Source organism: Triticum urartu, chromosome 3A (genome assembly GCF_056163025.1).
Source record: "Triticum urartu cultivar PI428250 chromosome 3A, HENAU_Tu73, whole genome shotgun sequence".
Taxonomy (NCBI): domain Eukaryota; kingdom Viridiplantae; phylum Streptophyta; class Magnoliopsida; order Poales; family Poaceae; genus Triticum; species Triticum urartu.
In genome coordinates, this window is record NC_141875.1 from 478,792,023 (window position 1) to 478,804,640 (window position 12,618).

Here is a 12,618-nt window from a genome sequence, read left to right on the forward strand (position 1 = left end):
TTTCTCGAAGTCCATTTGTTGGTTTCAAGGAGTTTATGTGTTGATCAAGGTGCTATTCAAGGAATTATCCAAAGAGTGGTCATATAGAAGACATGACTCAAGGTTCATCAAGACTAAGTCAAAAAGTGAATCAAGTTGATCAACACATAAAGCGTAGAAGATGTACTGAGAGGGATCAAGTGACCCCATGGCATGGTAAGCATTGCCCATTACACTTTATGTACTAACCCATGTGGTGTAGGGTAGAACCCTAGTTGCCCGACCTTTCACGATTGGAGCAAATCCCGCGGAGAACATGAAGAACACGAGGGGAAATCACGAGGGGAGACATGAGAAGAGACACGAGAGAATCACTCAAACCAACCAGAATGATCACACATATGCTAGATTCTCGAACCACAAAGAGATACATGATCCGAATCCAACAAAGGACGATACATAAGGTAACCGATTCTTCTCCTTGAGGAGGCCTTGAATCAACAAGGGGATCTTCCCTGAAAGGGGTCTTGAATCCAAAGAGGATCTTCTCCAAAGAGGTGTCGGTCCCTCGCGGTGGAGTAGATCCAGATGGATGAGCGAAGCTCTATCTCACATATGAGCTAACACAACGCTAACCCTAGTACGGAGCTAAGGGACAAGTATATATAGTCCAAGGGGTAAGTTGGGGGATACATGGGGTGAAACCCCTTTCACTGCGCACAGCTAGGGCGGTAGTACCGGTCATGGGGCGGTTGTACCACTGGGCGCTCAGGTACTGGTTCCTGGAGGTGCTTTCGGATGTGCTCAACGGTTGTACCGGTGCTTGGGGCGGTTGTACCGGTCTGGTGGCTGTTACGGGGATAAACCGGTGCTGTACCGGCCTTGCATCGCTCGATCACAGAAGCTTGGCCGGTAGTTGGGCGGTGGTTGAGCAGTTTTACCGCCCGGGCGGTAGTTGGGCGGTACAAGGGCGGTTGTACCGGTACTTCTGGGCTGGGCAGATTCTCTTCATGCTCTTGATGTCCATCTTGCACCATAACTTCTCCTTGGTTTCTTCCTTGGTACCTAAGCACACAAAGCATCTCCGTTTGAGGTAGTAGTCATGTCTCAAGTGGATCAAAGGGGGGTTCAACAAGGAGAGAGTTAACCTCGTTCTCGATAGCCCTTGTGAAGGAAATATGCCCTAGAGGCAATAATAAAGTTATTATTTATTTCCTTGTATCATGATAAATGTTTATTATTCATGCTAGAATTGTATTAACCGGAAACATAATACATGTGTGAATACATAGACAAACAGAGTGTCACTAGTATGCCTCTACTTGACTAGCTCGTTGATCAAAGATGGTTATGTTTCCTAACCATAGACATGAGTTGTCATTTGATTAACAGGATCACATCATTAGGAGAACGATGTGATTGACTTGACCCATTCCGTTAGCATAGCACTTGATCGTTTAGTTTGTTGCTATTGCTTTCTTCATGACTTATACATGTTCCTATGACTATGAGATTATGCAACTCCCGTTTATCGGAGGAACACTTTGTGTGCTACCAAACGTCACAATGTAACTGGGTGATTATAAAGGTGCTCTACAGGTGTCTCCGAAGGTACTTGTTGGGTTGGCGTATTTCAAGATTAGGATTTGTCACTCCGATTGTCGGAGAGGTATCTCTGGGCCCTCTCGGTAATGCACATCACTTAAGCCTTGCAAGCATTGCAGCTAATGAGTTAGTTGCGGGATGATGTATTACAGAACGAGTAAAGAGACTTGCCGGTAACGAGATTGAACTAGGTATTAAGATACCATGATCGAATCTCGGGCAAGTAACATACCGATGACAAAGGGAACAACGTATGTTGTTATGCGGTCTGATCGATAAAGATCTTCATAGAATATCTAGGAGCCAATATGAGAATCCAGGTTCTGCTATTGGTTATTGACTGGAGACGTGTCTCGGTCATGTCTACATTGTTCTCGAACCCGTAGGGTCCGCACGCTTAACGTTACGATGACAGTTTAATTTTGAGTTTATATGTTTTGATGTACCGAAGGTTGTTCGGAGTCCCGGATGTGATCACGGACATGACGAGGAGTCTCGAAATGGTCGAGACATAAAGATTGATATATTGGAAGCCTATGTTTGGACATCGGAAGTGTTCCGGGTGAAATCGGCATTTTACCGGAGTACCGGGAGGTTACCGAAACCCCCCGGTAACCTAATGGGCCATAATGGGCCTAGTGGAGGAAGTAGAGAGGAGGCCAAAGGGGAAGCCGCGCGCCCCTCCCCCCCAACTCCGAATTGGACAAGGAGGGGGGCGGCGCCCCCCCCCCCTTTCCTTTCCCCTCTTTCTCTCCTTCCCCCCAAGTCCTAGTCCAACATGGAAAAGGGGGGAGTCCTACTCCCGGTGGGAGTAGGACTCCTCCTGGCGCGCCCCTTGCCTGGCCGCACCTCCTCCCTATTGCTCCTTTATATACGGTGGCAGGGGGCACCCCATAGACACAACAATTGATCATTGATCTCTTAGCCGTGTGCGGTGCCCCCATCCACCATAATCCTCGATAATATTGTAGCGGTGCTAAGGCGAAGCCCTGCGGCGGTAGAACATCAAGATCGTCACCACGCCGTCGTGCTTACGGAACTCTTCCCCGACATTCTGCTGGATCGGAGTCCGAGGATCGTCATCGAGTTGAACGTGTGCTAGAACTCAGAGGTGCCGTAGTTTCGGTGCTTGATCGGTCGGGCCGTGAAGACGTACGACTACATCAACCGCGTTGTGCTAACGCTTCCGCTTTCGGTCTACGAGGGTACGTAGACAACACTCTCCTCTCTCGTTGCTATGCATCACCATGATCTTGCGTGTGCCTAGGAATTTTTTTGAAGTTACTACGTTCCCCAACAGTGGCATCCGAGCCTAGGTTTTATGCGTTGATGTTGTGCACGAGTAGAACACAAGTGAGTTGTGGGCGATATAAGTCATACTGCTTACCAGCATGTCATACTTTGGTTTGGCGGTACTGTTGGATGAAGCGGCCCGGACTGACATTACGCGTACGCTTACGCGAGACTGGTTCTACCGACGTGCTTTGCACACAGGTGGCTGGCGGGTGTTAGTTTCTCCAACTTTAGTTGAACCAAGTGTGGCTACGCCCGATCCTTGCGAAGGTTAAAATAGCACCAACTTGACAAACTATCGTTGTGGTTTTGATGCGTAGGTAAGAACGTTTCTTGCTAAGCCCGTAGCAGCCACGTAAAACTTGCAACAACAAAGTAGAGGACGTCTAACTTGTTTTTGCAAGGCATGTTGTGATGTGATATGGTCAAGACATGATGCTAAATTTTATTGTATGAGATGATCATGTTTTGTAACCGAGTTATCGGCAACTGGCAGGAGCCATATGGTTGTCGCTTTATTGTATGCAATGCAATCGCGCTGTAATGCTTTACTTTATCACTAAGTGGTAGCGATAGTCGTGGAAGCATAAGATTGGCGAGACGACAACGATGCTACGATGGAGATCAAGGTGTTGCGCTGGTGACGATGGTGATCATGACGGTACTTCGGAGATGGAGATCACAAGTACAAGATGATGATGGCCATATCATATCACTTATATTGATTGCATGTGATGTTTATCGTTTATGCATCTTATCTTGCTTTGATTGACGGTAGCATTATAAGATGATCCCTCACTAAATTATCAAAGTATAAGTGTTCTCCCTGAGTATGCACCGTTGTGAAAGTTCTTCGTGCTGAGACACCATGTGATGATCGGGTGTGATAGGCTCTACGTTCAAATACAACGGGTGCAAAACAGTTGCACACGCGGAATACTCAGGTTAAACTTGATGAGCCTAGCATATAACAGATATGGCCTCGGAACACGGAGACCGAAAGGTCGAGCGTGAATCATATAGTAGATATGATCAACATATTGATGTTCACCATTGATACTACTCCATCTCACGTGATGATCAGACATGGTTTAGTTGATTTGGATCACGTGATCACTTAGAGGATTAGAGGGATATCTTTCTAAGTGGGAGTTCTTAAGTAATATGATTAATTGAACTTAAATTTATCATGAACTTAGTACCTGATATTATCTTGCTTGTCTATGTTTAATTGTAGATAGATGGCTCGTGATGTTATTCCGTTGAATTTTAATGCGTTCCTTGAGAAAGCAAAGTTGAAAGATGATGGTAGCAATTACACGGACTGGGTCCGTAACTTGAGGATTACCCTCATTGCTGCACAGAAGAATTACATCCTGGAAGCACCGCTAAGTGCCAAGCCTGCTGCAGGAGCAACACCAGATGTTATGAACGTCTGGCAGAGCAAAGCTGATGACTACTCGATAGTTCAGTGTGCCATGCTTTACGGCTTAGAACCGGGTCTTCAACGACGTTTTGAACGTCATGGAGCATATGAGATGTTCCAGGAGTTGAATTTAATATTTCAAGCAAATGCCCGGATTGAGAGATATGAAGTCTCCAATAAGTTCTATAGCTGCAAGATGGAGGAGAATAGTTCTGTCAGTGAACATATACTCAAAATGTCTGGGTATCATAATCACTTGACTCAACTGGGGGTTAATCTTCCTATTGATTGTGTCATTGACAGAGTTCTTCAATCACTGCCACCAAGCTACAAAAGCTTCATGATGAACTATAATATGCAAGGGATTAATAAGACTATTCCCGAGCTCTTCGCGATGCTAAAAGCCGCGGAGGTAGAAATCAAGAAGGAGAATCGAGTGTTGATGGTCAATAAGACCACCAGTTTCAAGAAAAAGGGCAAAGGGAAGAAGAAAGGGAACTTCAAGAAGAACAGCAAACAAGTTGCTGCTCAGGAGAAGAAACCCAAGTCTGGACCTAAGCCTGAGACTGAGTGCTTCTACTGCAAGCAGACTGGTCACTGGAAGCGGAACTGCCCCAAGTATTTGGCGGATAAGAAGGATGGCAAAGTGAACAAAGGTATATGTGATATACATGTTATTGATATGTACCTTACTAATGCTCGCAGTAGCACCTGGGTATTTGATACTGGTTCTGTTGCTAACATTTGCAACTCGAAACAGGGGCTACGAATTATGCGAAGATTGGCTAAGGACGAGGTGACGATGCGCGTGTGAAATGGTTCCAAAGTCGATGTGATCGCGGTCGGCACGCTACCTCTACATCTACCTTCGGGATTAGTATTAGACCTAAATAATTGTTATTTGGTGCCAGCGTTGAGCATGAACATTATATCTGGATCTTTTTTGATGCAAGACGGTTATTCATTTAAATCAGAGAATAATGGTTATTCTATTTATATGAGTAATATCTTTTATGGTCATGCACCCTTGAAGAGTGGTCTATTTTTAATGAATCTCGATAGTAGTGATACACATATTCATAATGTTGAAATCAAAAGATGCAGAGTTGATAATGATAGTGCAACTTATTTGTGGCACTGCCGTTTAGGTCATATCGGTGTAAAGCGCATGAAGAAACTCCATACTGATGGACTTTTGGAACCACTTGATTATGAATCACTTGGTACTTGCGAACCGTGCCTCATGGGCAAGATGACTAAAACGCCATTCTCCGGTACTATGGAGAGAGCAACAGATTTGTTGGAAATCATACATACTGATGTATGTGGTCCGATGAATATTGAGGCTCTTGGCGAATATCGTTATTTTCTCACCTTCACAGATGACTTAAGCAGATATGGATATATCTACTTAATGAAACATAAGTCTGAAACGTTTGAAAATTTCAAAGAATTTCAGAGTGAAGTTGAAAATCATCGTAACAAGAAAATAAAGTTTCTACGATCTGATCGTGGAGGAGAATATTTGAGTTACGAGTTTGGTGTACATTTGAAACAATGCGGAATAGTTTCGCAACTCACGCCACCCGGAACACCACAGCGTAATGGTGTGCCCGAACGTTGTAATCGTACTTTATTAGATATGGTGCGATCTATGATGTCTCTTACTGATTTACCACTATCATTTTGGGGTTATGCTTTAGAGACGGCTGCATTCACGTTAAATAGGACACCATCAAAATCCGTTGAGACGACGCCTTATGAACTGTGGTTTGGCAAGAAACCAAAGTTGTCGTTTCTGAAAGTTTGGGGCTGCGATGCTTATGTGAAAAAGCTTCAACCTGATAAGCTCGAACCCAAATTGGAGAAATGTGTCTTCATAGGATACCCAAAGGAGACTGTTGGGAACACCTTCTATCACAGATCCGAAGGCAAGACTTTTGTTGCTAAATTCGGAGTTTTTCTAGAGAAGGAGTTTCTCTCGAAAGAAGTGAGTGGGAGAAAAGTAGAACTTGATGAGGTAACTGTACATGCTCCCTTATTGGAAATTGGTTCATCACAGAAAATGGTTTCTGCGACACCTACACCAATTAGTGAGGAAGCTAATGATAATGATCATGAAACTTCACATCAAGTTACTACCGAACCGCATAGATCAACCAGATTAAGATCCGACCAGAGTGGTACGGCAATCCTGTTCTGCAAGTCATGCTACTAGATCATGATGAACCTACGAACTATGAAGAAGCGATGGTGAGCCCAGATTCCGCAAAATGGCTAGAAGCCATGAAATCTAAGATGGGATCCATGTATGAGAACAAAGTATGGACATTGGTTGACTTTCCTGTTGATCGGCAAGCAATTGAGAATAAATGGATCTTCAAGAAGAAGACTGACGCTGACGGTAATGTTACTGTCTACAAAGGTCGACTTGTTGCGAAAGGTTTTCGACAAGTTCAAGGGATTGACTACGATGAGACCTTCTCACCCATAGCGATGCTTAAGTCTGTCTGAATCATGTTTGCAATTGCCGCATTTTATGATTATGAAATTTGGCAGATGGATATCAAAACTGCATTCCAGAATGGATTTCTGGAAGAAGAGTTGTATATGATGCAACCAGAAGGTTTTGTCGATCCAAAGGGAGCTAACAAAGTGTGCAAGCTCCAGCGATCCATTTATGGACTGGTGCAAGCCTCTCGGAGTTGGAATAAACGCTTTGATAGTGTGATCAAAGCATTTGGTTTTATACAGACTTTTGGAGAAGCCTATATTTACAAGAAAGTGAGTGGGAGCTCTGTAGCATTTCTGATATTATATGTGGATGACATATTATTGATTGGAAATAATATAGAATTTCTGGATAGCATAAAGGGATACTTGAATAAGAGTTTTTCAATGAAAGACCTCGGTGAAGCTTCTTACATATTGGGCATTAAGATCTATAGAGATAGATCAAGACGCTTAATTGGACTTTCACAAAGCACATACATTGACAAAGTTTTGAAGAAGTTCAAAATGGATCAAGCAAAGAAAGGGTTCTTGCCTGTGTTACAAGGTCTGAAGTTGAGTAAGACTCAATGTCCAACCACTGCAGAAGATAGAGAGAAAATGAAAGATGTTCCCTATGCTTCAGCCATAGGCTCTATCATGTATGCAATGCTGTGTACCAGACCTGATGTGTGCCTTGCTATAAGTCTAGCAGGGAGGTACCAAAGTAATCTAGGAGTGGATCACTGGACAGCGGTCAAGAACATCCTGAAGTACCTGAAAAGAACTAAGGATATGTTTCTCGTATATGGAGGTGACAAAGAGCTCATCGTAAATGGTTACGTTGATGCATGCTTTGACACTGATCCGGACGATTCTAAATCGCAAACCGGATACTTGTTTACATTAAACGGTGGAGCTGTTAGTTGGTGGAGTTCTAAACAAAGCGTCGTGGCGGGATCCATATGTGAAGCGGAGTACATAGCTGCTTCGGAAGCAGCAAATAAAGGAGTCTGGATGAAGGAGTTCATATCCGATCTAGGTGTCATACCTAGTGCATCGGGTCCAATGAAAATCTTTTGTGACAATACTGGTGCAATTGCCTTGGCAAAGGAATCCAGATTTCACAAGAGAACCAAGCACATCAAGAGACGCTTCAATTCCATTCAGGATTTAGTCCAAGTGGGAGACGTAGAAATTTGCAAGATACATACGGATCTGAATGTTGCAGACCTGCTGACTAAGCCTCTTCCACGAGCAAAACATGATCAGCAACAAGGCTCCATGGGTGTTAGAATCATTACTGTGTAATCTAGATTATTGACTCTAGTGCAAGTAGGAGACTGAAGGAAATATTCCCTAGAGGCAATAATAAAGTTATTATTTATTTCCTTGTATCATGATAAATGTTTATTATTCATGCTAGAATTGTATTAACCGGAAGCATAATACATGTGTGAATACATAGACAAACAGAGTGTCACTAGTATGCCTCTACTTGACTAGCTCGTTGATCAAAGATGGTTATGTTTCCTAACCATAGACATGAGTTGTCATTTGATTAACAGGATCACATCATTAGGAGAATTATGTGAGTGACTTGACCCATTCCGTTAGCATAGCACTTGATCGTTTAGTTTGTTGCTATTGCTTTCTTCATGACTTATACATGTTCCTATGACTATGAGATTATGCAACTCCCGTTTATCGGAGGAACACTTTGTGTGCTACCAAAAGTCACAACGTAACTGGGTGATTATAAAGGTGCTCTACAGGTGTCTCCGAAGGTACTTGTTGGGTTGGCGTATTTCGAGATTAGGATTTGTCACTCCGATTGTCGGAGAGGTATCTCTGGGCCCTCTCGGTAATGCACATCACTTAAGCCTTGCAAGCATTGCAGCTAATGAGTTAGTTGCGGGATGATGTATTACAGAACGAGTAAAGAGACTTGCCGGTAACGAGATTGAACTAGGTATTAAGATACCGACGATCGAATCTCGGGCAAGTAACATACCGATGACAAAGGGAACAACGTATGTTGTTATGCGGTCTGACCGATAAAGATCTTCGTAGAATATGTAGGAGCCAATATGAGCATCCAGGTTCCGCTATTGGTTATTGACCGGAGACGTGTCTCGGTCATGTCTACATTGTTCTCGAACCCGTAGGGTCCGCACGCTTAACGTTACGATGACAGTTTCATTTTGAGTTTATATGTTTTGATGTACCGAAGGTTGTTTGGAGTCCTGGATGTGATCACGGACATGACGGGGAGTCTCGAAATGGTCGATACATAAAGATTGATATATTGGAAGCCTATGTTTGGACATCAGAAGTGTTCCGGGTGAAATCGGCATTTTACCGGAGTACCGGGAGGTTACCGGAACCCCCCGATAACCTAATGAGCCTTAATGGGCCTAGTAGAGGAAGTAGAGAGGAGGCCAAAGGGGAAGCCGCGTGCCCCTCCCCCCCAAGTCCGAATTGGACAAGGAGGGGGGCGGCACCCCCCCCCCTTTCCTTTCCCCTCTTTCTCTCCTCCCCCCCCAAGTCCTAGTCCAACATGGAAAAGGGGGGAGTCCTATTCCCGGTGGGAGTAGGACTCCTCCTGGCGCGCCCCTTGCCTGGCCGCACCTCCTCCCCCTTGCTCCTTTATATACGGGGGCAGGGGGGCACCCCATAGACACAACAATTGATCATTGATCTCTTAGACGTGTGCGGTGCCCCCCTCCACCATAATCCTCGATAATATTGTAGCGGTGCTTAGGCAAAGCCATGCGACGGTAGAACATCAAGATCATCACCACGCCGTCGTGCTGACGGAACTCTTCCCCGACATTCTGCTGGATCGGAGTCCGGGGATCGTCATCGAGCTGAACGTGTGCTAGAACTCGGAGGTGTCGTAGTTTAGGTGCTTGATCGGTCGGGTCGTGAAGACGTACGACTACATCAACCGCGTTGTGCTAACGCTTCCGCTTTCGTTCTATGAGGGTACGTAGACAACACTCTCCTCTCTCGTTGCTATGCATCACCATGATCTTGCATGTGCGTAGGAATTTTTTTGAAATTACTACGTTCCCCAACACCTTGCACGCGCTCGTGTCATTGGTCCACGTGGTGTCTTGGGAGAGGAAGATAGGTCCATGGGGATGACCGTAGGATGCTCCGCATCATCTCCCCCCCCCTTGGGAAGGATCCGACCTCGGATCGAAAACCTCATCGCCATGGTAGGGCGAGAGATCTTTGACGTTGAATATGTCTCTCACGGAGTACTTGTCGCGCGGGATGTCGATCTTGTAGGCGTTGTTGTTGTAGCGTGCTAGCACCTTGAAGGGTCCGTGGGCTCGAGGTAGAAGCTTGGACTTGCGTTCGTTGGGGAAGAGGTCCTTGCGAAGGTGTAGCCACACATGATCTCTGGTGTTGAATATCATGGGTTTCTTGTTAGTGTTGATCTTGGTCGCGAGGCGTTGTACTTGACGCTCGATGGTGTGCCTTGTATCTTCATGCACCTTCCTGAGATAGCTCGCTCGTGCACTCGCGTCCATGTTGATGCGCTCTTGTAGTGGTAGAGGAAGAATGTCCAATGGTGACAATGGGTTGAAGCCATATACGACCTCAAAGGGGGACTTGCCGGTAGTCGAATATCTTTGCGCGGTTGTAGGCATACTCACCGATGGGTAGACACTCCTCCCACTCCTTGATTTCTTCTTGATCAAGATGCGTAGTAGAGTAGAGAGTGTCCGGTTCATCACTTCCGTTTGGCCGTTGGTTTGTGGATGGTATGCCGTGGAGAAAAGTAGCTTGATTTCGAGCTTGGCGCATAAGGTCTCCAAAAGTAACTCAAGAACCTGACGTCGCGATATGAGACAATCGTCTTTGGCACTCCATGTAGGCGCAAGATTTCCCTACAAAAGAGATTGGCAAGATGTGAAGCATCGTCTATCTTGTTGCAAGGAATGAAATGAGCCATTTTAGAGAATCGGTCCACAACAACATACATGGAATCCTTTCCATTTCTAGTCAAGCACAAAATCCATGCCAATATCTTCCCATGGGTGGTATGGAATTGGAAGGGGTGTATATAGACCATGAGATTGAGCTTTAGACTTAGCTTTGCAACATGTAGAACATCGAGTGGTGAAGTGTGAGACGTCGCAGAACATCTTGGGCCAAAAGTAGTTCTTGGAGAGCGTAGCAAATGTCTTGTCGCGTACAAAGTGTCCCATTAGTCCTTCTCCATGAGATTCTTGCAAAAATAACAAATGAAGAGAAGACTTGGGATGCAAAGTTTGTTAGCTCTCATAAGATAATCATCCTTGATGTAATAGCAATCTCAAGATGTATGCGTCAAACACTTGGCTTAAGGAATAGCAAAAGTAGGATCATGCGCATACAAGTCTTTTATGTGCTCAAAGCCAATGACAATTAATTCAAGTTGAGTAACTGTAACATTCCGATTCTCGGAATGTTTAAGAGAAAGTTTTCCAAAAATTAGGGTGAGAAAATTTCATTTGTTTTATTTGGTAACAAAGCTTAAATTGGACTTTTATAATTTGGAGGATTTAACTTGATCTAATGCGAACTTAAATTTAACTTGAGTTTTGTTCTTCTCTTAGAGTTGGGTTTTGTTTTTCTCCCTTCAGCATATTATATTATGCGCATTTGTATTTTGTAACTTCTGTTGAATTTGTTAGCTTCTATTCCTTTTCTAGATTTTCCTAAGAAGGAAAATATATTTAATTTCTTTTCCCAAACTCTGGGCAATATTCGATGCCCAATCTACCTTCTCTATTTTTCCTTGTGTTTCTTATTCCTCTCACCCGTATGGACCCAACCCATCTCTTTTCTTTCTTTCTCCATCTCTCTTGGACCGTAGCCCAACAACCCCTCTCTCTATTTTTTTCCCTCTTCCCTCCTTCCTCATGGGTCTGGCCGATCTGGCCCATCTTACCCAGCACAGCGACCTCTCTTCTCCTCCCTCTCTGTACGCTCACAATCCTACAGAAAGGAAACGTCAACAGCCATGATTCCTCCTCTCCTTTTATTTCCCATAAACCCATCGGTTTCCAAAACTGAAAGGCCTTATCGTGCGCCTCCACCTCTTCTTCCACCTCCATCACTTCATCTCCTTCTTTCACCCACGCTTACATGCGCACCCAATACAGAGAAGAGAAAACCTACAGCCACCATGCACCCCTCCTCTAACTTCCTTAGTACTTCATGGTTTCCAAATCCGTGAGTACATGGACGAGCGCCCCGATCTCCTCTCTCATTCCTCTCAGCCCTCCTGCCTTATCCCTTCTTTGTCTTGCCAAGAACCCTTCTCAAACTGCTGCTGCTCCATGGACACGAGAGCTCGTTCCCGGTGACTCACAACACCTCCATCCAAATCCTTGCGCTCGAAGGTCCTGCTCCATGTCATGGTTCCATTTAGAGAAGAAAGAACGTGTTCCGTCAACCACACGCGAAGAATTTCACATGTGCGTGTACACTGTTCGTCAAGTTCACCACACCGTTCCGTCCAACTCGGTGAGCCTCTATCCAATTCCTCATGCACACCTTCTCAACAACACCCGTAGTATCTCATAGACATCATGTTTTAACCTATCTATCTCGTTGGCCGCGCTTGTCCAAAACATATTTTGTTTTGATGGTATCGGCTTGTCCCTTTATTTTCTATCCATCAAATGGTCTCGTGTTCAACATATGAAGCACTCCTTATGGCTGTAGAAACCCCATGGTGGAGTTAGATTGTTTGTTTGGACAATCGTGTTTAAGTATAGACTTTATCTTAGTCATTTTTGTATAGAGTCCAAGTACGTTTTGTG